The 25,480-nt window shown below is 37.1% G+C and overlaps 1 non-coding gene across 1 annotated transcript; it reads left to right on the plus strand.

Annotated features, from left to right (window-relative positions):
* The first annotated feature begins 5,216 nt into the window (after positions 1-5,216).
* On the plus strand, positions 5,217-5,323 carry LOC113733534 (small nucleolar RNA R71). Its single transcript, XR_003459046.1, has one exon. It is a non-coding gene; the product is annotated as a small nucleolar RNA R71 (small nucleolar RNA).
* The last annotated feature ends 20,157 nt before the right edge of the window (positions 5,324-25,480 follow it).

Genomic DNA, 25,480 nt, shown 5'->3' on the forward strand with positions numbered 1-25,480 from the left:
TCTCTTCTCCAGGCTCCATTTAAGCCATGGTGATGATGATTTTTTTTTTTTTTTTGAAAATTATTTCATTATCAGTATAACTAGTATATATATATATATATATTATTTTTCTTTTTTTTTTCTTTTGTTCAACTTTTTTTTTTTTAAATCCTTACCTTTCCCACGAACGTGACGCGGGCACGTCAAGAGAGCAAGAGAGCTCCCAGAAGTTTCTGATCGTGAGCTTCCTGCACGTCACCACGCGGGCGCGTCATGACTGAAGGGCACCTATAAATCAGCAAAAACGAAAACTGAAACCCAAGATCAGTCGAATTCAAGGAGAAAACATCTAAACTACCACACGAAAATGAACAAACAATTAAAAGGAACAATTGGGTTGCCTCCCAAGGAGCGCCTTTCTTTAATGTCTTTTGGCTAGACATGGTAAAGTGTCACTGATTAAGACACGGTGGTGCGTCTAGATGTACTGTCTCCACTTCTCCACCTGAAAAACTTTCGTAATAGTGTTTGAGACGGTGTCCATTCACCACAAACTTGTTGTCTGTCTTAGCACTTCGGATTTCGACTGCACCATATGGAAAAACGTGAGTAACAATAAAAGGTCCAATCCAACGGGAACGTAGCTTACCTGGGAATAGCTTGAGCCTTGATTGGTATAGGAGGACCTTCTGACCAACTTCAAATGTTTTTCTTGAAATTTGTTGGTCATGAAATGTCCGGCTTCTCTCCTTATAAATTAATGCATTTTCGTAGGTTTCGTTCCGGATCTCCTCTAATTCCTGCAAATCTAACTTCCGTTGGGCACCGGCCTCCTCTAAATTCATGTTGCATTGCTTAATCGCCCAAAAAGCCTTGTGCTCAAACTCCACTGGAAGGTGACACGGCTTCCCAAATACTAACCTGTACGGCGACATCCCTATAGGAGTCTTATATGCCGTTCGATAGGCCCAGAGTGCGTCCTCCAACCTTTGACTCCAGTCTTTCCTATCGGGGCGCACCATTTTCTCCAAAATGGATTTAATCTCCCGATTCGATACTTCCGCTTGACCATTAGTCTGCAGGTGGTACGACGTCGAGACCCTGTGGAGTACACCATACTTGCGAAACAACGCAGCAATGGTTTTGTTGCAGAAGTGCGTTCCCCTATCACTGACAATAGCTCTTGGCATTCCAAATCGCACAAAAATATTAGCCCTGATAAAATCTGCAACTACTTTCGAGTCATTAGTCCTAGTGGCCTTAGCCTCCACCCATTTAGATACATAATCAACTGCCAGCAAAATATATATAAAATCAAAAGAAGTAGGAAAAGGCCCCATGAAATCTATACCCCAAACATCAAAAATTTCAACAAAAATCAACGGGACTTGGGGCATTTGATCTCTACGGGCTATATTACCTACCCTTTAACAGCGATCACATGACTTACAGAACACATAGGCATCCCTAAACAATGAAGGCCAATAAAATTCACTTTCTAAAATCTTGTGAGCAGTTCTCTTGGATCCAAAATGACCTCCACAGGCAAAAGTATGATAGAAAGCTAAAATCGATTGAAATTCCACTTCACTTACACATCTCCGCATCACTTGATCTGCACATCTCTTCCATAGGTACGGGTCATCCCAGATAAAATACTTGGCGTCGCTCTTCAATTTATCCCTCTTCGATTTTGGCCAACCTGCAGGAAAATTACCAGTTACCAAATAATTGACCAGATCAGCATACCAAGGCAATTGAGAATTTAAAGAAAATAAATGCTCTTCAGGGAATGCATCTTTCAACGGCTCGCTCTCCTCCCCAACTGGTAAGCGACTCAAATGGTCTGCTACTAGATTCTCTGAGCCTTTTTTATCCCTTATCTCTAAGTCAAATTCCTGCAGTAGCAATATCCACCTGATGAGCCTCGGTTTGGCATCTTTCTTGGTCATCAGGTACCTTAATGCTGCATGATCAGAAAATACAATTACTTTAGCACCTAGCAAATATGACCTGAATTTCTCTAAAGCAAAAATTACTGCAAGAAGCTCCTTCTCAGTAGTGGAGTAATTCAGTTGAGCTCCATTCAGTGCTCGGGACGCATAGTAGATGACGTGAGCCGCCTTTCCTACTCTTTGCCCCAGTACAGCCCCAACAGCATGATCACTGGCATCGCACATGATCTCAAATGGCAAACTCCAATCGGGGGGCTGGATGATTGGGGGTGAAGTCAACAGTTCCTTCAACTTGTCGAAGGCTCTCTCACACTTGTCATCAAACTCGAAGGCTACATCCTTTTGCAAGAGTTGGAACAACGGGGCCCCAATTTTTGAAAATTCCTTGATGAACCTTCGATAAAAACCTGCATGTCCAAGAAAAGAACGCACCTCCCGCACATTCACGGGGTAAGGCAATGCAGAAATAACGTCTATTTTAGCCTTGTCAACCTCAATGCCCTTAGACGATACAATATGACCCAGGACTATCCCGTGCTCAACCATAAAATGACATTTTTCCCAATTAAGCATAAGATTAATCTCTATACACCTTATCAGGATCAATTTCAGGTTATCTAGACATGTATCAAAACTATCACCATACACACTGAAATCATCCATGAAAACTTCAATTATTTTCTCCACATACTCAGAAAAAATACTTACCATACACCTCTGGAATATTGCAGGTGCATTGTACAACCCGAATGGCATTCGTCTGTAGGCAAAGGTCCCGAACGGGCACGTGAAGGTTGTCTTCTCTTGATCCTCTGGTGCAATTGCTATCTGAAAATATCCTGAAAATCCATCCAAAAAGCAATAGTAAGCCCTACAAGCTAGACGTTCAACCATCTGGTCAATGAAAGGGAGAGGGAAGTGGTCCTTTTTAGTGACGACGTTTAGCCTACGGTAGTCTATACATTGCCTCTATCCAGTGGGTTTGCGCACTGGCACGAGCTCACCCGTTTGGTTGGCCCCACCGTCACCCCTGCCTTCTTTGGGACTACCTGGACCGGGCTCACCCAAGGGCTATCTGATATTGCAAAAATAATCCCCACATCTAGCAATTTCAGAATTTCTTTCTTTACAACTTCCATCATGAGGGGATTGAGTCTCCTTTGAGCCTGCCGTACAGGTTTGGCATCCTCTTCTAGTCTAATCCGGTGCATACAGATGGCCGGGCTGATCCCCTTAATGTCTGCGATTGTCCAACCTATCGCCTCTTTATGCTCTCTAAGGACCCGGATCAGTTTCTCCTCATGGGTTTTTGACAGTGCCGATGAGATAATCACCGGGAGTGTCTCATTATCACCCAGATATGCATATTTCAGGTGCTCTGGTAGAGTTTTCAACTCCAGTACAGGTGCCTGCATCACAGATGGCAATACCCTCTGGTGAGGTTCGGGAGTAAAAATAGGTAAGACTTCATACCTTTTCGTGGTGGTCTGCAATGAGTGTAATGCACCTATTGTGCATTTTAGATCCTCGCTCCACTCCACCTCAGGAGTTGTCTCCAACTCGAGGTTCTTTGTTAGAGCCACCTCTAACTCATCCCTGCCAACAGTTTCAAACACTTCCTGCACTACAGGGTCAATAGCACTCACAGAGAAAACTGAACTAAAGTTGGAGTTTGAGGGATATTTCATAGTATCAAAGATATTGAAATGGACAATTTCCCCATCAAATTCCATGGACAATGTACCCTTGTTAACATCAATTTTTGTCTGTACTGTACTCATAAAGGGTCTACCTAATAACAACGGTGAGAAATCAGGGGAGTGATCATCATCCATATCAAGTACATAAAAATCAGCTGGAAATACCAAATCATTAACTTTTACCAACACATCTTCAACCAACCCATCAGGGTATGCGTTAGTTCGGTCAGCTAATTGAATGATTATTCCAGTTTCTTTTAATGGACCTAATTTCAGAGAAGCATAGATAGATTTAGGCATGACATTAATTGATGCTCCCAGATCCAACATGGCCCTTCTAATCACAGTATTACCTATCCTACAGGGGATAGTAAACATACATGGGTCCCCGCACTTGGGTGGAAGCTTTCTCTGCAGGACCGCTGACACATTCTCCCCAACAATGACCCTCTCATCTCCCCTCAACCGCCTTCGGTTGACACACAAGTCCCTTAGGAATTTGGCATATTTTGGTACTTGTTTGATCGCGTCTAACAGGGGGATATTTATCTCGACCTTGCGAAAAACCTCCAAAATCTCCTTCTCCTTATCCTGTTTCTTTGATTTTTCCAACCTGCTAGGAAAAGGAGGCGGGTTAGTTTTAACTGTAATTACTGGGTCTGGAAGTACCTTTGGGTCTGCACCACTGCTGTCCTCCCTCTCGAGCTCATTTTCGATCTTTTCCTCATCTTTATCCTTAGGCATCACAGGTTCAAACCCCTGAATTTCCTTGCCGCTCCTCAGGGTCATGGCGCTCACATTCTTCGGGTTCAACTCAGGTTGAGATGGCAGCTTCCCTTGGTTCTGGGAATCCAAACGGTTGATTGTTGTGGCCATTTGACTTATCTGATTCCCTATGTCCTGCATTTCGGAGTCAGTCCTTTGCTGATTTTGCATAATGGTTGCCTCCGTCCTCTGCTGATTTTGCGCCATGGTTGTCATCATTTGTTTCATCATCTCCTCCAAAGATGGACCAGAGCTTGGGGACAGAGGTGGTCGGGGTTGGTATTGCTGCTGGTACCCTGGTGGCTTATTTGGCACAAAGTTAGACTGCCTGTTCGGTGCGAAGTTGGGCTGCATATTTCCCCCATAACTGAGATTCGGGTGGTCCTTCCAGCCGGGATTGTACGTGTTCGAGTACTGGTCATAGGGCCTTCTTGGCGCGGGCGCGTGACCAGTCATGTTCACCTGTTCTGCAGTTTCTTCCTGAAGCATTGGGCACATGTCTGCAGAGTGACCCATACCAGTGCAAATCCGGCACACCCTGGCCTGAGATGCATTCCCTACAGTCAGTTGCCTAACAAACGAGGTCAACTCAGTTAGCTGCTGCTGCATAGAGGACGTCTCTACCTCATTCACCTTACGTATTGGGACGTCCTCTCTCGAACTGAATTGTTGTGAATTCTCTGCCATCCCCTCTATTAACTCTCGTTCTTCCTGAGGGGTTTTGTTCACCAGTGCCCCTCCACTTGCAGCATCAATTATGCTCCTGTCTCTGAAAAGGAGCCCCTCATAAAAATACTGTATGAGCAACTGCTCACTTATTTGGTGCTGGGGGCACATTCTGCACAACTTCTTGAACCGTTCCCAATACTCATAGAGTGACTCCCCTGAGTGCTGCTTGATCCCGCAAATTTCTTTCCTCAGACTTGCAGCCCTGGACGCAGGAAAATATTTATCTAAGAACTTTTTCTTCAATTGGTCCCACGTGGTGATGCTACCTGGCGGTAGGTAATATAACCAGTCCTTTGCAGAGTCCTTCAAGGAAAAGGGAAATGCCCTCATTTTTATCTGCTCTTCTGTAATGCCCGGGGGCTTCATACTGTTGCACACGACATCAAACTCCTGCAGATGCTTATATGGCTCCTCACCTGGTAAACCATGAAAAGAGGGTAAAAGAGAAATCAGACCAGATTTTAACTCAAATGAAGTGTTTTCACTCAAACTCGGGAAAGTAATGCACAAAGGCTGCTGATTTAAATTAGGGGCAGCCAACTCCTTTAATGTTCGTGCATTAGCCATGGGGATTTCTTCTTGCTCCGGGTCACTCGAAGTGTCACCAAATGAATCTGTTGGTTCAACTCCTGACTCAGGTCTCTGAGATGTAGCACTGGAGTGCTCCTCTCTGAGGTGTCTTGTTTCCTTTCTCGTTCTACGCGCGATTTTCTCTACTTCAGGGTCAAAAATCAAATCACCTGTACGAGAAGACCGAGGCATACACTAGAGAAATACCAGAAAATTAGAACAAAAATGAATTTTAAAAAAAACAAATAATAACGCCAGTCCCCGGCAACGGCGCCAAAAATTGACAGGTTGTTAGCCTGTGCAATAATAAAACCTGCTCAAACTAAAAGTAATTTCTGTAGATAGCGGTAAGCAGGGTCGAATCCACAGGTACTGGGAGTAATTGTTTCATTTCAAATTCACAGTGACAAAGGGGGGTGTTTTTGTGTAGAAGGTGACACTCAAAGAAATTCAAATAAAATCTAAAAAATTACTAAAAATTAAATAACAAAATATTAAAATCAAATGAGTAATAATTAAAAATCTAGCCAAGAAATAACTTCAGCAATGGTTCACCTAATTGATCATCGATGCAAAGCCAATTCCAATTATTTATCAATAAATAGGTTATAACTACCAAACAAGCGATGACAGTCAACCCCTCCTTACTGTGTCGGTGATCAAGGTACGCCCGTTAATCACTGCTCTAATTGAGAAATAATCCTAGGTACGCCCATAGGATTTAATTCCCCAATTGCCTTACGTATTAGAGGAGCCCTATTCTAACCAAATAACGCACTACCAGGGTTATTTTAGATTAACCCGCGTATTCCCCTGACACAAACCTAATCATGCCAGTTGTCACTATTTTAGAGCAATTAAACAATTACGGATTTAATGCCCTAATTGACAATAGATTACCAAATCAATTAATTATCTGGATCCAAGACAACCAATTAATTGAACAATCATAAGCACTGCAATCAAGAAATATGTGAATACCAATAATTAAAAGGGAAAGATTAAATTAAATCGATCTCACAATTGTTAGGTAACCCAAAGCATCCGTCGTTTCTTGACTAGAGTGAGGGGATTAGCTCATATTGGATGAACTACGCCCGCGGGAAATTTCAGCAGAAGTCACGACCATTGTCTGCGTTTCAGGAAGTTGCAATTCGTCGAACAGAAAGAACGCAAATGAAAGTCTCAAGCAGCAATTGAATCTATTTATTATTCCCAGCATCCGTATAGCAAAACCACTCCAGCGGTACAAGGAGGAAAAGTCAAAGCTAAAAGAAAAAGTTGCTTCCTCCTCACATGCGTGGAGAAAAGCCAAAGGAAAACTTAACAAGAAAAGTCCAAGTCAAGAAGAGTCAAAACATTTCTGCTAAGCTACTGCCGAGAAAGCTAAGAAAAAACTCGCCGCCCAACTTCCTTCTTTTTACTCCTTTTAATTGCGGCGCCCCTCAGCAGAACCAAGCCCTCCCAGGTGTCCTTCCCTCGCGGAATTTACCAAAATGGGCGTGATATCTTCATTTCCAAAAATACCCGTTGGACAAGCTCTATCATCTGCATCCCTTTTCTGTCAAATTGGTACCTGTTATCATATTTTCGTTCTACTCCCTGAAATAAATGCAATTTACGAAAAGTGAGTAGAATCTACTAATTAATCCACATCCGGTCAGATAATAGGGGAAATTAATAATAAAATAAGTAATAGAATTGCTACCTATCAGATACTCTTCTTGGACATATCCCCGGACAATCAGATTGCTTAAAGAGTCAATATGAGAAACAATCAGAATTGACCTAAATTCTACAATAATTATAAATTGAAATACCTTAACGTCAACAATAATTTTTAAGTAATCTCGTGGTACAAGTATTTTTTTTTTAATGATGATGAAACGGGGTCTAATTGATAAAAGGGATAATTTCAGAAACCTCCTTTGAAGTTTTTGACAATTTCACTTAGCTCCCCCCAATTTTAGAAAATCACACTATCCTCCCTCGGTTCAATAAAGTGACTACAATGCCCTTTACTTAATAGATAATTTACCACATATGTGGGTTACAAAAACCAAACCAAAAGTAAAAGAAAATATAAAAACCTGCAACAATTCGTCATCATCCCTAATCCTACTTTAACTAACAACAGTTTCTTTTCTCTTTCACTCACTTTTTTTCTATTTCTTATGATTCTCTCCTTCCTACTTATAACCCAACAATCTCTTCCATCCATCAACTACACCACCATGCAAACCTACTCGAAGTGTTTATTTCTTGTCTATTTCTCTCTTTCATGGTACTTAACTATTAGCCCCTTGTTTATAACTTGCATATATTAAATAATCAAAATTTCCAAAATAACAAATTGAGGGAGCAAATAAAAATTTCATGGTCAAATTAGATGGAGATGATGAAGATGGTTGTGACAGAGAGGGAAAAAATGAAATTAATGGGCTATGGTTGGAAGAGAAAAAGGGATGACTCTAGATTATGTTATTATGTCTATTACGCACTAGAATCTAATATCTGTATTTAGTTTCATTTTTGTTTGATTTACAAGTATTGGTGGTGGTTTGTTATAAAGATTAGTTTCTCTGTTTCTAATGCCATTGGAGTATGGGTTTGCGCTTGGCATAGACATCACTAAATTGGGATTTTAGTGATATCAAAATTGATAGAATTTGGGAATTAAATAGGAGTTTGCTTGAACGGTTGATGAGATTTTGGGCTTACAATTATCATGGAAGCATAGAAAATTTGGATAAAAGTATTTGTTACTTTTTTTTGGTTAAATTGATCACTAAACCTTTTTTTCACTTTCTTTTGATGTTATGATATTGCATAAGGGTATTTTAGGATACTTAAGTATAATTCTAGTCTAATGGATCTATAATGTTACCTAAATAGTAAAATCAAGGGAGGTTAGTGTAATTTTCTAAAATTGGGGGAGCTGAGTGAAATTGTCAGAAACCTCAAGGAAGGTTTCTGAAATTATCCCTTGATAAAATGCTTTACTGTATCCAACAGGTCCTGACTACAATGTATTTCTTTTTTCTATTTGTTTTAAGTTGATTGGATTGTCAATGGCGAAATCAAATGAGCAGTTATTGGTCTGCGAAGATTGAAAAACTTAGCCCATCTTGACCTTTGCTTTCTAATTTCCAAGCCGCATATATGCAAGGACTTGCAAGTCTTCAGCAAAGAGCAAGAAAAGGGTTATAACACAGGACCAAACTGGCTATGATTATATTCATATTTTTTTCTAAACAATTTGTTGATACTTCTAGCGCCATAGCAATTCGTGAAATCTCTCCATCACAGTGTCCATTTCATGTTTGTCTTTTTAGAAAAAGGGATAATTTCACAAACCTCCCCTGAGATTTATGACAGTTTCACTTGGTTCCCCTTAAGTTTTACAAATTACACTAACCTCCCCTGTCACCATAAAATCACTATAATGACCTTCACTTAATAAATAATTCATAGTATAATGAAATTAAATTAAAAAAGAAAAAAAACATGACCTCTTTAACTATCCTATTTACAAGTTACAGCTAACGATGATTGTCTCTCACTTACTATCATTCAATTTTCATCCATCAACCTTTCCTCCTATAATTCGCTTTCAAATTACTACCCTATAATTGTAGCCAATCACACCACAAGTGATCCCTCAAACTCTATTATATATTCTTATTCCTCCTTTCTTCTCTTTGAAATTGCCAAATCACAAGTTTAATCGAGGGATTAGATTTGATGATTAAAGTAAAATCCAATTTCATGGACAAATTAAAAGGAGATGAAGAGGCACACAATAATAATGGAACAAATAATGCAATCATTGGCCAAAAGAGGAAGAGGGATTGAAATTGGTAAATTTGCTGATTTGTCTATTATCTATCCAAAAAAATTTTTAAGATGTTAATAAGTACATTCATATTTCTTTTTATGCTTGACAATTATTGTTATGGTTTGGCTATCGAGATAGAGTTTCTTATCTGTATTTAAGACGTTAACATGCTTGAAGATTTAGTGGTAGGCTAGATTATTTTGTTTTGAGAAGGTGTGGGCATTGGGTTTGATGTTTGGGGTGTGACTAGTTGTAAATAGATTTTGGTTTTTTTGGGAAAATGAATTTCTTAAAAAACTCTATAGTTATAATGATGTCTTTCCCTTTTTTTTAAACTTGATTAATTCCATCCATGTCTAAATCTCCCTTAAAGATTTTCTTCAAGGCCATAATTTGGTTCACATAGTAGGCATTAAGCCACTTATATGGAACCAAATCATGGCATCCTATGTTGAAAATTATGCAAATATAAGGGCAGTTGATTGTGAGTTTGACCACTCCATGGAATCATATGGTGAGAATATTTCTGAAAAATGGAACAAATCTTCAGAATTGAATGCATGCTTTAGGAGAAGCAATTTTATGACTATGCTGATGGAATTGCTTGGGTTTAGAATTTGAAATTAGACTATTTGTTAGATTGGTTTGTTAGTACAGTGGGTTTAGTTGAATTATGAAACAAAGCAATTGTCAAAATAAATTTTTTAATTTTTGTACAAAAAGGGTAGTTTAGGATTTTTGAGAAAAAATTTAGGCTTTTGGGCCTATATTATTATATAAATAGTAAAAGTAAGGGAGGTATGTGTAATTTAATATACCTGAGGGGAGGTCTCTGTAATTGCTAGAAACCTCAAGGGAGGTTTCTGAAATTATCCCCCAGAAAAATAGTTTATGGAACATCCAGTAGCTCGTGTAAAAAAAATTGAAAGAAAAAAAAAACAAATGCTGTGCATGTCCCAATGTCTTTGGCACCTTCTGAAAGTTTTCAATAGCGGATTTAAACTTAAGTCAATTGTTAAAGTGTTAACGAACCAATTAGAGGCTAGTCAGTTTGACCGATACAATTGTTAAAGTTTGGCCTTATTTAGAATTGTAGTGGCTTTAGAAATTAATTTGTTATTGGAGCTTTTTTTTGGGGGGTCATTGGAGCTTGCTGTATAGGAACTTAATTATTGAAATAAAGTGTTCAAACATGTAGTAAAGACATAATTTAGTGAACTGGAGAGTGAATTGATAGTTGGATTAGATATTGTTCATATGTGCAACTAGATGTTAGTGTTCAGCTTACTATTTGTGATTATGAGTTGCAATTTTAGCGAATTATAATGCCTTAATTACATATTGCCCACTTGTAGTAAGCGGTCAATAGTAGTTTACTCTCTATTTACATGAAATACACAAAATGCTTACTGTGACGGCCCCACCTCCCCCTAGGGCGTACCCCAGGGTTCGGCGGACCGCCTGCCCAACTCTCGTCAGGACTCACTCACTCGTATCTTGAGAAATTAACTGGCATCCATAGAAAAGTAAATAACACGGAAATTCAAGCTTATAATATACATTGATGCCCAAACCAAGATACAAAGCTTCTATACACAAAAATATTTCATAGCAGCTACACTTCAAGTACAAATCACCCTAGTTGAGATATAGCGCGAGTACAAATTCAAAATTCAAAATAACTAGACTACGCTAGCCTGTACACGTCTCACGCCTCGTTCGTACCCCCTGTAATGAAAACAAATGGCGTGGAATGAGCTAAAAACCCAGTGAGATTCCAAATAACAAATTGACCATTTTTAAAAGTACGAATATCAACGTAGCAAATTAATGAGCATCAAGAGTTCATAAAAGTGAACAATAATACTTCATGTAGCAAATCTCAAAGTGAGCGAGTGTAAAAGTTTTTCAGAAGAAACAATAATCTAATAAGCAATAATCATTCCAAAGTATAAGGATACGGATGGCTCTCAGAAGCCAAATTCCCATTGCATCACCAGAGTTTGATCGAGTAATAGTTGACACTCCGTCAACCTTCAAGTAAGTAACCAATCCAGTAGAGCACCACTTACACTACTCTCCGTCCACCATTCACACCCCCTATTGGGCCCAAAATTCTCAATAAACACTGGTGATAATATTCGAATATACCGATTAGTCGAGGAGATAACACTCCACTCGACATCACTAACTACCCATGGTTCGTTATCTAATCGACCAAACCCTTGTCGGCTCGATTCGATTAACTAGCCAGTGGGGTTTGGGTTCCCAAGATTGTTGATGAGATAAAATCTCCAACCGATTGAATCAAAATAAAAGTACGGAGACGGGAATGAGAGGCACCTCCCACTCCAATTGAGTGTGGTACATACTGCTGCTCCGCACTTACAACTCAAGTACAAGTATATCAAGTTAATTGCAGCAATGAACAAGTATATATCATATTAGGGCAAGTGCGATAAAGTACACTCTTGTCCGATCAAACAAATGACATATCATTAAATCACATTGGTCAAGTATTGAAAACAAGTGTCTAGTTCAATCAGGCATTTGAAAGCACTCACCAAAAGTCTAGTGCCTTTTCAAAAATCACGTTCCAGTCCAACTCTTTGGTTGGAGTCCGAATTTGCGATAAAATATCATTTACGAATGTAAACCTTTCTAGAGTTCAAAACATAGGAGTTTCGCTTCAAGAAAATTAAGTAAATGCAACTCGGGATGTAGTATTCAAGATACTTATCAAATCTCGAAAAAAATTCATGCTCGCTCGTTTAATTTTGATAAGGAAGCGGTTAAAACTTTAGAACTCCCATTGGAATCGAAAGAACAAGAAAAACATATTTCAATTAGTCGTTATTTCCATTTTCCAAAGGGTACAAGGTTCGGCCGAATTCCAACTTATGTATCTTGATAAAAGAGGATGCAAATATATTAGATGGTTCAAGTGGTATTCGCCCTCAAGCCTTACTCAAGTCGCAAGTATATCTACCTAGTCCTCGAGCGTAAATTTGGGCAGCACGCCCTTTGTATTTACCTATTTTCCATCCATTTATGGTTTCATTGTTTTCCTCAATCAATCCCAACATTACACACAACATAAATGTATTACAATAGTCATTCAATAGGCTCAATGTCATATGATTACCAAACCAAGCTAGAAAAATTGACCGGAAATGAAGTTTAAGGCCTAAAATCAAAGGCAGATTTGACGTTGTTTTGCGTAACGGACACAACCGAAGCTACGCTTATCGGATTGAGGTGAAATTTATACCTTTTCGAAGCTAAGACAAAGGCCTACAACTTTGGTGAAGATAGCTCAGTCCAGTTTGTAGGATATCTAGGTCAAAAGTCCGGATTGCAAAACCAAAATCTCACATTTGGGCTAGTTAACCACACTATGCGTAAATGACAATAACTTAGGCTACCAAAGTCTAATTGAGTTGTTTTCAGTTGCGTTGGAAAGCTAAAACATAGGTCTAAAAGTTTTATGTTTTGGCCAAAGACTGGTTTGGAACAGATCAAGATGAAAAAAGCAGCCAACATGAGAAAATGTTAAAACTGTCTGCTGGACACTACCTAGGGCAGTCTCAGGGGTATTTTTGTGTTTTCATGAGCTACAGTGTTCAGATTTGGCTGAAATTTTGTAGGAAATTATAAAACATCATTTTCTACAACTTTTATGTTTTATACTAAGCCTGATTCGGCCTCTAAGATGGTGAACTAGAACCAGGCAGAACAGGGTGCATACTAACTTCAATTCTGGAAATTTGCTACAATCAAGATATAAATCTCATTTTTAGCTTGAACCCATCACTACCACCTCTTATACCAACTTATATACATCATATACCACCCATACAACAAGTATGATAAGTGAATCATTCAAACCCTAACTCAAATTCATCACCCCAACCATCCAAAATCACTTGATATAAGCATTACAACCACAAATACAAGCTACTAAGCAACTCCAACATGATTAAGGGAAAAGAAAAGAGTGGTCAGCCATATTACCTCAAAAACAAAGTTTTCTAGAGTTATCCTCCACTTCTTCTCGAAATTTTGGGTTCCTTAAGCTTCCCAAACTCTCAAACTAGTAATTAATCGGTTTAGTTTTTCTTGTTTTCACTCAAATGAATCAAACTCAAGATGAAATGGAGTTTCTTCCCCTTGCTTTTCTCTCTCTCTCTCTCTCGGCCAAGACAACCAGAAAATGATGAAGAAATGGAGCCAAATGAAGATAAGAAGGCAAGACAATTAGTTTGGTCAAAGGCCGTTAGATGGCCAACAAGTGTCTCCACCAACTTCCACTCATTTTTTTTCTCTCTCTTGGTCAAGAATTTTGGCTGCCTTGACGGGCATTTTGGGGTGATTTTTGTTGATATCAAAATAAGGAGATGAAGGTAATAAAGTAGTGTTCAAGTGGTATGTTCAATCGGTAGTGCGCGACACCCGTCGGTCCGAGCCGATTTTCCTTAAATCGCGTATACTAGAGGTTTAACTTATAATTCACTAGTTTATTAGTATCACTTCTAATCACACACTTAACAACACCTAAAACTCACTCTTAATCACCAAATTTTTATCGCACTAGCGGGTCCCACGTCTATAATGCGTTTCAAATTTAATGTACACTAACTTATACTAGGAAAATGATTTAAAACTATACTCGCTTATCAAAATGCATAGAAACTTTAATATTTTAAAGGCAAGTATAAAAATGTAGGCAAAAATAAAAATGCCTAGAAAACGTGAAAATTTTCGGGTTCTCACACTTACTAATGACTAATGCCAAACATTTTAACTACTAGGAAAATGCACCTGTATTGCACGTGTTTGATCATACCAAAACTTGTCTTACTTTCATCTATATTGTGAAAGACTCAACTCAGATTTTGCTAAAAAAGCCTCTGATTCATTGCATGCCAAACATGGTAGTTTGAAGCAGCAACCAAGGCTCATTAACCAACAAGCAATGCAAAACCTGTAATTATGCTGTATAAGTGGCTGTAATTCAGTAGAACAAGGAGAAGTCACTTGATATGTCTTAGATAGGAGCTAAATGCTTCTCCATTAATCTTAGAGTTTCAGCCTTTATTGTTATTGCTATTGTAGAATCTTGAGAGCCCAAAGGGGTGAATTCCAATATTCCTAACCATTTTTTCATTGGGTTAATTAAGATGCATTCGAAAGAATGATGACAAGTCAACCTTTCGACTGCCCTTGGGAACGGTAAATATATGACATGCTCCTTGTAATATTATAAATCAGCAATACCTGTCCCTTTTCTTTTGGTATCATCCCTTGCTTAGAGGCCCTTGATTTGGTTTTTGAGCATCACTGCTTGTAGGATAAAATGTCACAGTGGAAGTGAGAAGCAGAGTTAGTTAGAAAGGCTATTTTCATCTAGGCATTCTAGCTGTAGAAATGGCAAGCAATACAAATAACCTTATTACCTAATAAATCTCAATTGGAAGAAATATATTTTGGCCTTAGATAAGCATGGATGGCTTACTAACCATTTTCTTGCGTGATTTTACACCTTTATGTCTCTACTGTGAAATAAGAAACATGGCTTAAAGTACTGAACTGTGTCCAGTTGTAATTCTTTCATTTGGTAGAACTGACTCCAAAACTATCAAAGGCATTCTTGGCTTTCTTTGTATTTCATCAGTACGATGTTGGTTGTAGGGGGATTGTGAAGATTTGCGCCGAAGATTTAATGATGTTTTACTTAAGAGGCCTATGACCAGAAGATTTTTTCTGCACTTTCTTTGTAATGGTAGTGCTATCCTTCCATACTACTGCTGTTTATATTCACTGGAGAAAAAAAAACACGTACATGTTATAGGACAGATGTCATTTGAGTTGGATAGCTTTTGATACGTCTTTCTATTTCTTATCTTTTAGATAAAATAGCACAAAACATTCTATACATTTCGCCAAAAAATTTTTACATCCTCAAATTTAAAATGCTAATGTTAAATTCCTTAAAAAAATAAACCAGTCCAATTTGGACCAAACCTCCAATTCCAACCATCTTTTGTCATGAAACCACACTTCTGTTAGCAATAAGTTATCCAGAAGTCCTTTGAAGCCATTTTGAAAACACCCAATTTTTTTTTATTCTCCCTCTGGCTTTAGAATGAGTATCTATTCACTCTCAAACACAAAGGTTCAAAGTTCTTCACCAAAACATGCTTCATTTATGCCGGATTTTGCCAAAATAATCAAATAACCAATGTCTTTAGATTACCTTATTCTTTATAGGCAAACCGAAAGAGCTTTAATTATAGAGGAATAAGTTTTGGATTATTTGGTTGTCTGTTGATTTTGTCAAAGCCCAAAACTTTGACTATTGTGGCAAAAATTTTAGTTCCACATCGGTGGGATTAGTTGTAGGTGCAAGGCTTGAGAGTTATAAATTAACTCTCAAGCCTTCCAAATAAGATGTACCAAAGAAAAAGAAAAAGAATTCATTTGTAATTCTTTCTTCTTCCAAAAATTATTAAGAGCGGGTCGTTTAGGCGGTACTCGGAGATTAGGCAAAATTGGCCGAACTCCGTTATCAATTTTTCGAGTGCGTTCTTTCCTTATCTCTTTTATTTATTTCGCATTTATTTAGAAGTTTCTTTTCTATTGTAGTATAGTATTCAATATATTTGTCGGGTTTATTTGTAGTATTTTATACGGTTCATTTGGGTGTATTTTCTTATTCGTGTGTACGTATTATTTATGTATACACGGGTTTAGTTATGATAATACACCGTGCACGTAAATTCTGTCTCGGAGACTGGGTTTTAAGTGGGATCGCTTGTGACCCCTCCAGCCTTTTCTGAAAATTTACTTGGAATGATAATTCTGTCTAAGGAGATTGTTTGACGATCTTTCCTGAGAATTACTGAATCAGTTTAATCAGTAGTTGAATTTTTGAGTGGAAAATTACCCGATTTTCCCAACAAGTGGTATCAGAGCCGAAGGTTCGTCCTTTGGCTTGTCTGTAATTTGTTATATATTGAATACTATCATTTTGAGTCTGTAATGGCATCAAACGATTCCATGTCAAGAATTACATCTGGGGCATCGGCTTCCTTGTCCACATGGTCGAGGACTCCAATGTCAAGTTCGAAGCTGGCGGTCGAGATATTTGACTGTACTGGTCATTTTGGCATGTGGCAATGCGAGGTCATAGACTCCCTTTTTCAACAGGGACTTGACATTGCCATCGAAGAAAAGAAACCAGATGATATAGAAGAGAAAGAGTGGAGTATCATAAATCAATTGACATGCGGAACTATTCGATCATGTTTGTCCAGAGAGCAAAAGTATGCTTTCAAGAACGAGACTTCTGCATGGAAGTTGCGGAGGGCATTAAAGGAGAAATTTCTGAAGAAGAGTGGTCAGAATAAACTCCTAATGAAGAAAAGATTGTTCCGATTCAATTACCAATCAGGTACTACTATGAATGAACACATCACTATGTTTAATCAGTTAGTAACAGATCTGTTAAATTTAGATGTAAAATTTGAAAATGAAGATTTGACTTTGATATTGTTGCCATCCCTTCCTGATGAATTTGAACATTTGGAAACTACGTTACTTCATGGGAAGGAGAATGTGTTTTTAGATGTTGTATGTTCTGCTTTGTATAGTCATGAATTGAGAAAGAGAATAAAATGAAAAATAAAGTAATTACAGCAGATGAAGCGTTAGTGGCAAGAGGTCGTCAACAAATCCAATCAAAGGGAAGAAGAGGAAAGTCCAAATCGAAAAATAGAGTTGCCAAAGATGAGTGTGCTTTCTGTCGTGAGAAAAGGCACTAGAAGAAAGACAGTCCAAAGTTGAAGAAGAAAGGGAAAACTTCGCAAGATGTAAATGTTGCAGAGTGCAAAAGTGATGCCGAATCAGATTTCTCTTTGGTTGTATCACCTTCAATATCCTATCCAGATGAGTGAATTTTGGATTCAAATTGTACCTACCATATGTCTCCCATGCGGGAGTGCTTCTTTGAATTTGAAGAACTTGATGGTGGAGTTGTTTACATGGGAAATGACAATCCTTGTAAAACAGTTGGGATAGGTTCAATCAAGTTGCGTAATCACGATGGATCCACCAGAATCTTGAAAGATATTCGGTACGTGCCGAATTTGAAGAGGAATCTCATCTCCTTGGGGCTCTTGGAGTCAAAAGGCCTAGAAGCGAAGATGCGAGATGGAATTCTTAAAGCAACTTCGGGAGCACTTGTGATGTTGAAAGGTGTGAGAAAAAATAATGTGTATTACTACCAAGGTAGTACAATTGTTGGGACAACAGTAGCAGCAACATCTTCCAGTAGCAAGAAGGACGCGGAGACAGCAAAGTTATGGCACATGCGATTGGGACATGCTGGTGAAAAATTCTTGTAAAATCTTGCCAAGTAAGGATTGTTGAAAGGTACGAAAACTTGCAAATTAGTATTTTGTGAGTATTGTATTCTGGAAAAACAAAGAAGAGTGAAATTTGGCACTGGCATCCATAATAGCAAGGGTATTTTGGATTATGTGCACTCAGATGTGTGGGGACCTACCAAAACTCCATTCCTTGGAGGCAGGTATTATTTTGTCACTTTTATTGATGATTTTTCCAGAAGAGTTTGGGTGTTTACTATGAAGAACAAGAATGAAGTGCTAGGAATTTTCCTTAAATGGAAAGCTCAGGTTGAAAATCAGACGGGAAGAAAGATCAAGGTTCTCCGAACAGACAATGGTGGAGAATATAAGAGTGATTCCTTCCAGAAGATATGCCAAGAGTGTGGCATAGTTCGACACTTCACAGTTAGAAGAACACCGCAGTAGAATGGGGTATCAGAGCGTATGAACAAGACACTAGAGGAGAAAGTACGTTGCATGCTGTCTAATGCTGGGTTAGACAGAAAATTTTGGGTTGAGGCTGTGACATACGCTCAACATCTCGTCAATCACTTGTCATCATCTGCAATCGGTAGCAAGACTCCATTAGAGGTATGGTTTGAAAAACCTGCATCAGATTATGATTCTTTGCATATTTTTTGTTCTACTGCATATTATCATGTAAATGAATCAAAATTGGATCCACGTGCAAAGAAGGCTCTCTTTATGGGCTTTAATACTGGAGTTAAGGGATACCGTTTGTAGCGTCTAGAAGCAAAGAAAATCATTATCAGCAGGGATGTTACCTTTGATAAATCTGCCATGTTGAATAAGGTAACACAAGATGAGACCAGTGGTACTCCGTAATAGGTGGAGTGTACGCCGAAACAGGTAGAATTTGAGCAAATAGTGAGCCCAACAAATAGCACCATCAGTGACTCTCCCATGGCAGAAGAGGAGTCAGATGAGAAAGAGGTCTCAATCCACGAACCTCAATAGCAACAAGAGTCAATTGTCGTTAATAGGTCAAGACGAGAAATTCAAAAACCTGCTCGTTTTGCTGACATGGTGGCCTATGCACTTCTAGTTGTTGATGATGTTCCAACCACCTTTTCTGAAGCAGTTCGAAGTACAGAAAATGGTAGATGGAAAGATGCTATGGAAGAAGAGATGCAATCTCTTCAGAAGAACAAGATGTGAAATTTGACGCAACTACCGAAGGGCAAGAAGGCAATTGGATGCAAATGAATATTTGCAAAGAAAGAAAGATTTCCTGACAAGAATGATGTTCATTATAAGGTAAGATTGGTGGCTAAAGGCTACACTCAAAAGGAGGGAGTTGATTATAATGAGGTATTTTCTCCAATTGTTAAACATTCCTCTATTAGAATTTTGTTGGCCTTGGTAGCATACTTGAATTTGGAGCTAGCTCAACTTGATGTGAAGACCGCGTTCCTTCATGGTGACTTGAAGGAGGAAATCTATATGTCTCAGTCAGATGGATTCAAAGTTGCTGGTAAAGAGAATTGGGTTTGTAAGCTGAGCAAATCGTTGTATGGATTGAAACAATCACCGAGGCAATGGTACAAGTGATTTGACCAGTTCATAATGGGTCAGAAGTACACAAGAAGCAAATACGATCACTGTGTGTATTTGCGAAAATTACGAGATGATTCCTACATCTACTTACTTTTGTACGTTGATAATATGCTGATAGCATCAAAGAGCCAAGTTGAAATTGACAAAATGAAGGGTCAGTTGAGTAAAGAGTTCGAGATGAAGGATTTGGAAGAAGCCAAGAAGATTCTCGGCATGGAGATAAGCAAGGATAGAATGAGAAGCAAGTTTTGTCTGACACAGAAGCAGTATTTGAAAAAGGTACTACAACGATTTGGTATGAATGGAGATTCAAAACCTATAAGTACTCCACTTGCTCCTCATTTGAAACTTAGTAACATATTATCTCCAAAGACGGATGAAGAGCGAGCATACATGGCGAAAGTCCCGTATGCTAATGCAGTTGGTAGCTTGATGTATGCAATGGTGTGTACTAGACTCGACATTTCACAAGCATTTGGTGTGGTAAGCAGATTCATGCATGATCCGGGCAAGGGTTATTGGTAAGCTGTGAAATAGATTCTATGGTATATCAAAAATACTGTAGATGTTGGATTTGTTTTTGAACAGGATAAATCACTTGGTCAATGTGTAGTTGGATATTGTGGTTCTGACTATGCAGGTGATTTGGATAAGCGACGTTCTACAACTGGCTACTTGTTCATGTTTGCTAAGGCGCCAGTTAGTTGGAAGTCTACTTTGCAGTCAACGGTGGCTTTGTCTACAACGGAGGCAGAGTATATGCCGATTACAGAAGCTGTGAAGGAGACAATTTGGCTTCAAGGATTGCTTGAAGACTTGGGAGTTGGTCAAAAATATATTGACGTGTTTTGTGACAGTCAGAGTGCTATTCACTTAGCGAAGAACCAAGTCTTGCACGTAAGAACGAAGCACATTGATGTTCGCTATCATTTCGTGTAGGAAATTCTCAAAGAAAAGGAGATTTTTCTCCAGAAAATTCAGACTACGGAGAATCCTGCAGATATGGTGATCAAGGTGGTTACAAGGTCCAAATTTGAACATTGTTTAGACTTGGTCAATATCCTGCATATTTGAGTTGGCGCCTGAGGGTGCAAATTTGAAAGCACCGAAGGACCATTTGTTAATTTTTTTTGAAGGAGAAGATTTGTATTTTTGGTAGGACTAGAAATTATGTCAAGGTGGAGATTTGTTGATTTTGTCAAAACCCAAAACTTTGACTATTGTGGCAAAAATTTTAGTCCCACATCGGTAGGATTAGTTGTAGGTGCAAGGCTTGAGAGTTATAAATTAACCCTCAAGCCTTCCAAATAAGATGTACCAAAGAAAAGAAAAAGAATTCATTTGTAATTCTTTCTTCTCCCAAAAATTATTAAGAGCGGGTCGCTTAGGCGGTGCTCGGAGATTAGGCAAAATTGACCGAACTCCGTTATCAATTTTTCGGGTGCATTCTTTCCTTATCTCTTTTATTTATTCCGCTTTTATTTAGTAGTTTCTTTTGTATTGTAGTATAGTATTCAATATATTTGTCGGATTTATTTGTAATTTTTTATACGGTTCATTTGGATGTATTTTCTTATTCGTGTGTACATTATTTATGTATATACGGGTCTAGTTGTAATAATACACCGTGCACGTAAATTCTGTCTGGGAGACTGGATTTTAACTGGGATCACTTGTGATCCCTTCAGCCTTTCTTGGGAATTTACTTAGAATGGTAATTCTGTTTAAGGAGATTGTTTAACGATCTTTCTTGGAAATTATTGAATCGGTTTAATCACTAGTTAAATTTTTGAGTGGGAAATTAACCGATTTTCCCAACAGTCAACTCATGTTCACATGACAAATCCTATAACTTGCATAAGAAACAAAAAATCAAGAGGAGTATTTTGACTCTTGGAATATAATGATTTTAAGTTAATATAATTATTTATGTGAATCGACAAGTATCTTATTATAATTTTAGTTGATACCCAGTAGAGGTTCTGGATTTGAATTTCTCTTTCTCCTTCCTATTTCTTAAATCTCAACTCTCAGCTAATAAAAAATTTTTAAAAAAATGTCTCATAGTTAATTCTATAAACAAATCAAAGTCACTGCCTTTAATATCAATCCAAAATATTCCAAATTCATAATATGGGATTTAATTTTTAATGACCTTCAATTGATTGGTTATGGTTTGGATAGGTTAAGTTAACTTGCTCAGATATAGAGTTAAGGCTAAATTGTAAAACAAACACAGTTCTTCAATTTTTTTTTCTTTTCTTTTCTAAGCATGGGGCTAAATTATTGAAAGAAATTAAAAGATAGTATGAATTAAAAAAAAGTAAAAAAATTGTACCAATATAATTAAAATCCAAGATTTGTCTAGCAATAGCTCAAAGTGTGATAAAATGTGTATATGATTCGAAAACTACTTTTTTTGTGGAAGATGAATCCTAAAATAATAATAGAAATTTTTATTAGAAAATGAAAGATATATTGATAGAAATGAATGTAATCGTGATCTTTAGTTTTTGTGAATGATTATGAGAGTAAGATACGTTATAAGAGTTAGATACGTAGAATTGTGGAAATTATAATGCAAATGGGCTTCTAAATTTTGGATATGTATTTTTCATAGCAGTGAGTTCCTGAGTCATGTGGTAAGTGTCAGACGTGGTTTACAATTTGCAATTGCGATTTTGCAAAGGTCGTAAATATCTATTAGTTAAAATTATGGAGTTATGATTTTGTAAGTTAGTGAGTCACTTAAATTGGAAAAGTGAAAAGGGATGCTGAGAAGGAATAAGGATTACTGAATTAAAACAAATCTAAAATTGTGGAGGGTCATTGTTAAAAATTTTCCCTCCAATACATATAGATATAGATATAGATTTTCGGCTAAAAATTCTCTGGATTGAACTAATTCTAATATGGGCTGGTTTATGAATATCATATGGTTAACTTAGCATTGTAGAGATAAAAATCATCAACCTTAAACAATCCCCGTAGAAATCCTAAATTTTCAAAATCAAAATAAATTCTTTTTCACGGTATACATTTTAAGTGTCAAGCTTTGTATAATCTGATTATTATGTCAAAGCAAGCACATGAAGAAGGAAGAAAAAAGAGTCAAATTCTCAAACCAAAAGGTCCAAAATTCATAAACAAGTAATATGCATTTAACCAAGGTGCCAATCAAACTATTCAGTCATGAATATAATCGATAGATTAAAATACAACATTAAATTATTCAAGCAACAACATAAGAGAGGTTTTGAATCATACAAGTTTTCACTTTAGATATGATTGTGGTATTCTGACCAATCAGTCAGTGATGGGTCTTCATCTAGCATTGCAGCCAGAATTTTTATTTTCCCCTAAGTTCTCTTTTTCAATGACTTTTGCTCGAATCTTAATAAACTCCAAACTCTCTGTGTAAATTGACTTCTAGTTTAAATCATCTAAGTCATAAAATGAGACTTTGTCTGATTTAATACAGTCCAAGTTTAGTTCACTATTTGATACATTGACATTTTTTAAGTTCTCTTTTCAATGACTTTTACTAGGCTAATTTCTCAAAATATACGTTAAAAGAAAAATCCGTCAAATGTAGCTCTGACGGGGAACTTTTCTCAAACTATACCTGCCGTGCTGAGCAAAAATAAAATTTTTAAATCGTTCCGGCACAATTTTTATTTTGGAAAAGTCAGCCGCTGCTGTGCTGACTCTAATTTTTTTTTTTAAATCTGTCTGTCCCCTACCGTGCCCAGTTAGCACAGCAAGGAGACAAGCGGTCAAAAAAAAAGAAGCCAGACGCCTTTGTCAGCCTTTGCAAAAAAAAGAAGCCAGGCACCTTTGTCAGCCATTGTCAGGTGCCTGCAAAGGCTGACAAAGGCCGACAAAGGCCATGTGACGAGCATAGGTATCGTACGCAAATTATTGCCTAATTTCCACCGCTACCGTGTCCAATCAGCACGGTAACGGTGAGATTTTTGCAAAAAAAATTCTAGCCGTTCATCCTATTCATATGAACGGCTAGATTTGATTAAATTCGCTATATAATGGTTTGTTATGGCCAGTTTTGCTCGCTCACTCTCATTTCTCATTCTCCTCCGAAGCTACTCTCTCGCTTTCTCTCAGTCTCAAATTTGAACTCCTTCTGGTTGGATTCGAAATCTATGAAATCGGCACCGAGGTTAGGCAGTTTTGCTGGAGGCTCAAATGCGCAAGGCTTGAAAATTTGTTGGCCGAAACTGTCTTTAATAGATTGGTAGTAGTAGAAAATCTGTCGGCCAATTTTGATAGCTTGCAGAAATTATACTCAGACAGGCAGCTACATTACCAGGTTAATTGGTGCAGAATAGTGAAAATTGATTGTCTGATTATAGTTAAAATTTTAATAATTGGTTTTAAAAAATTGAGGTTGATTGGTGGATAATAATATTAATTTGTACAGAAAAGTTGATTTGCTACTAAAGTGAAAATCGAGGGTTAACATCAGGGACAAACTGTTGGTATCGCCGTGTTACATAAGACCGTCATGCTAATCCATTGCGGTGCTGATAAAGGCAGAATTTTTTTATAGTACAATCGTATTCGTACAGGTTAGTAATTTAAATTATTATTATATTAGTTATTAATTACATTATTTATATTATGTTAATTAAACATGTAGCTTATTTATGTATTTACATGTTATATTATACTGTCATCAAATGATATTAATTAAACATGTTTTCTACATAGTGTGTTGTTGTTATACTATATTAATTAATAGTTAATGTAAAGTGTGATAAATTTATTTATAATTTTATAATATTGAAGTGCTAAAAAAGAGTTAACTAGTGTATATAGTGCTATAGTGTTGTCGACTACGACTTATATAAAATTATATAATTTATATAGAATTACTATATAATATAATTCATGTAGAATTACTAGAACAATTAATTAAAATTATTGGTTTTTACATGCATAAAATACATTAATTAACTAAACATAAGAAACCTGCCCGTCAATCGAAGTACGACCTTGTCGTGCTACGGGACAAAAATTTTGCCTTTCACCATACATTATTTAATCAATAATTTAATTCTTACCAAAAATAGAAGTTGGACTACATGTGGCTTTTTACAGCCCAAATTCCAACAGGTTTATCCGATTGTAAATATTTTAACTCACGATCAATTGTCATGACAAGTGACGAGAACAATAAAAAAGAAAAAAGTTATAATCGGCAAATATCAATAAAAAAAGTTTGGGGAAGAGATTGATATAGATGAAGAATTCCTATATGTAGGACTTTTGTAAGATATCATATATGTTGCGTGCGAGGTAAAAATGTAGTTAAAAAACATATAGAATGGAAGATTCTTGGAAGATGCAAAAATGTTGTCTCGAAAAAAATAATGATCCGAATTGGTTGTGTTATTACGTACGCCAAGCCAAAGTAATTACAATAATTAATTCCTGCTTATTGGAATACATGAATCCTTCTTTAATTAACAACTATTATGCATTTAATAATAGTTTAATAATAATACAAAATTTAAGTAAAAAACAAATGGGATATTTACAATACAAAAGGCATCTGGGGACATGAATAATGAGGTTAGGTTAATGTATTTATTTTAAAAATTAATGAAATGAAGTATATTTAGGATTATGGTTAAAATTTAGTTTAATTAGGTTATTTTGAAAATTAAAGTGATGAAATTTATTTAGGATGGCTGTAAAATTCTAGTTTACTAAGATTATTATAAAAATTATATAATCAACTATTTTTTTAAGATTATAGATAAATGAATAAAGATATAATCAATTTACTCGTTACTTGTGATAATGATTACCAGTTATATTTGATAATTATGTTCAATATTTTACGGTAACCAAGCATGTAAATATATATGTTCATTAAAAAGTTTATAACACCTTGCTACTTATATGTAAATTAGGCTTAATATGTCGAACTGTACA

This window comes from Coffea arabica, chromosome 2e (assembly GCF_036785885.1).
Source record: "Coffea arabica cultivar ET-39 chromosome 2e, Coffea Arabica ET-39 HiFi, whole genome shotgun sequence".
NCBI lineage: Eukaryota > Viridiplantae > Streptophyta > Magnoliopsida > Gentianales > Rubiaceae > Coffea > Coffea arabica.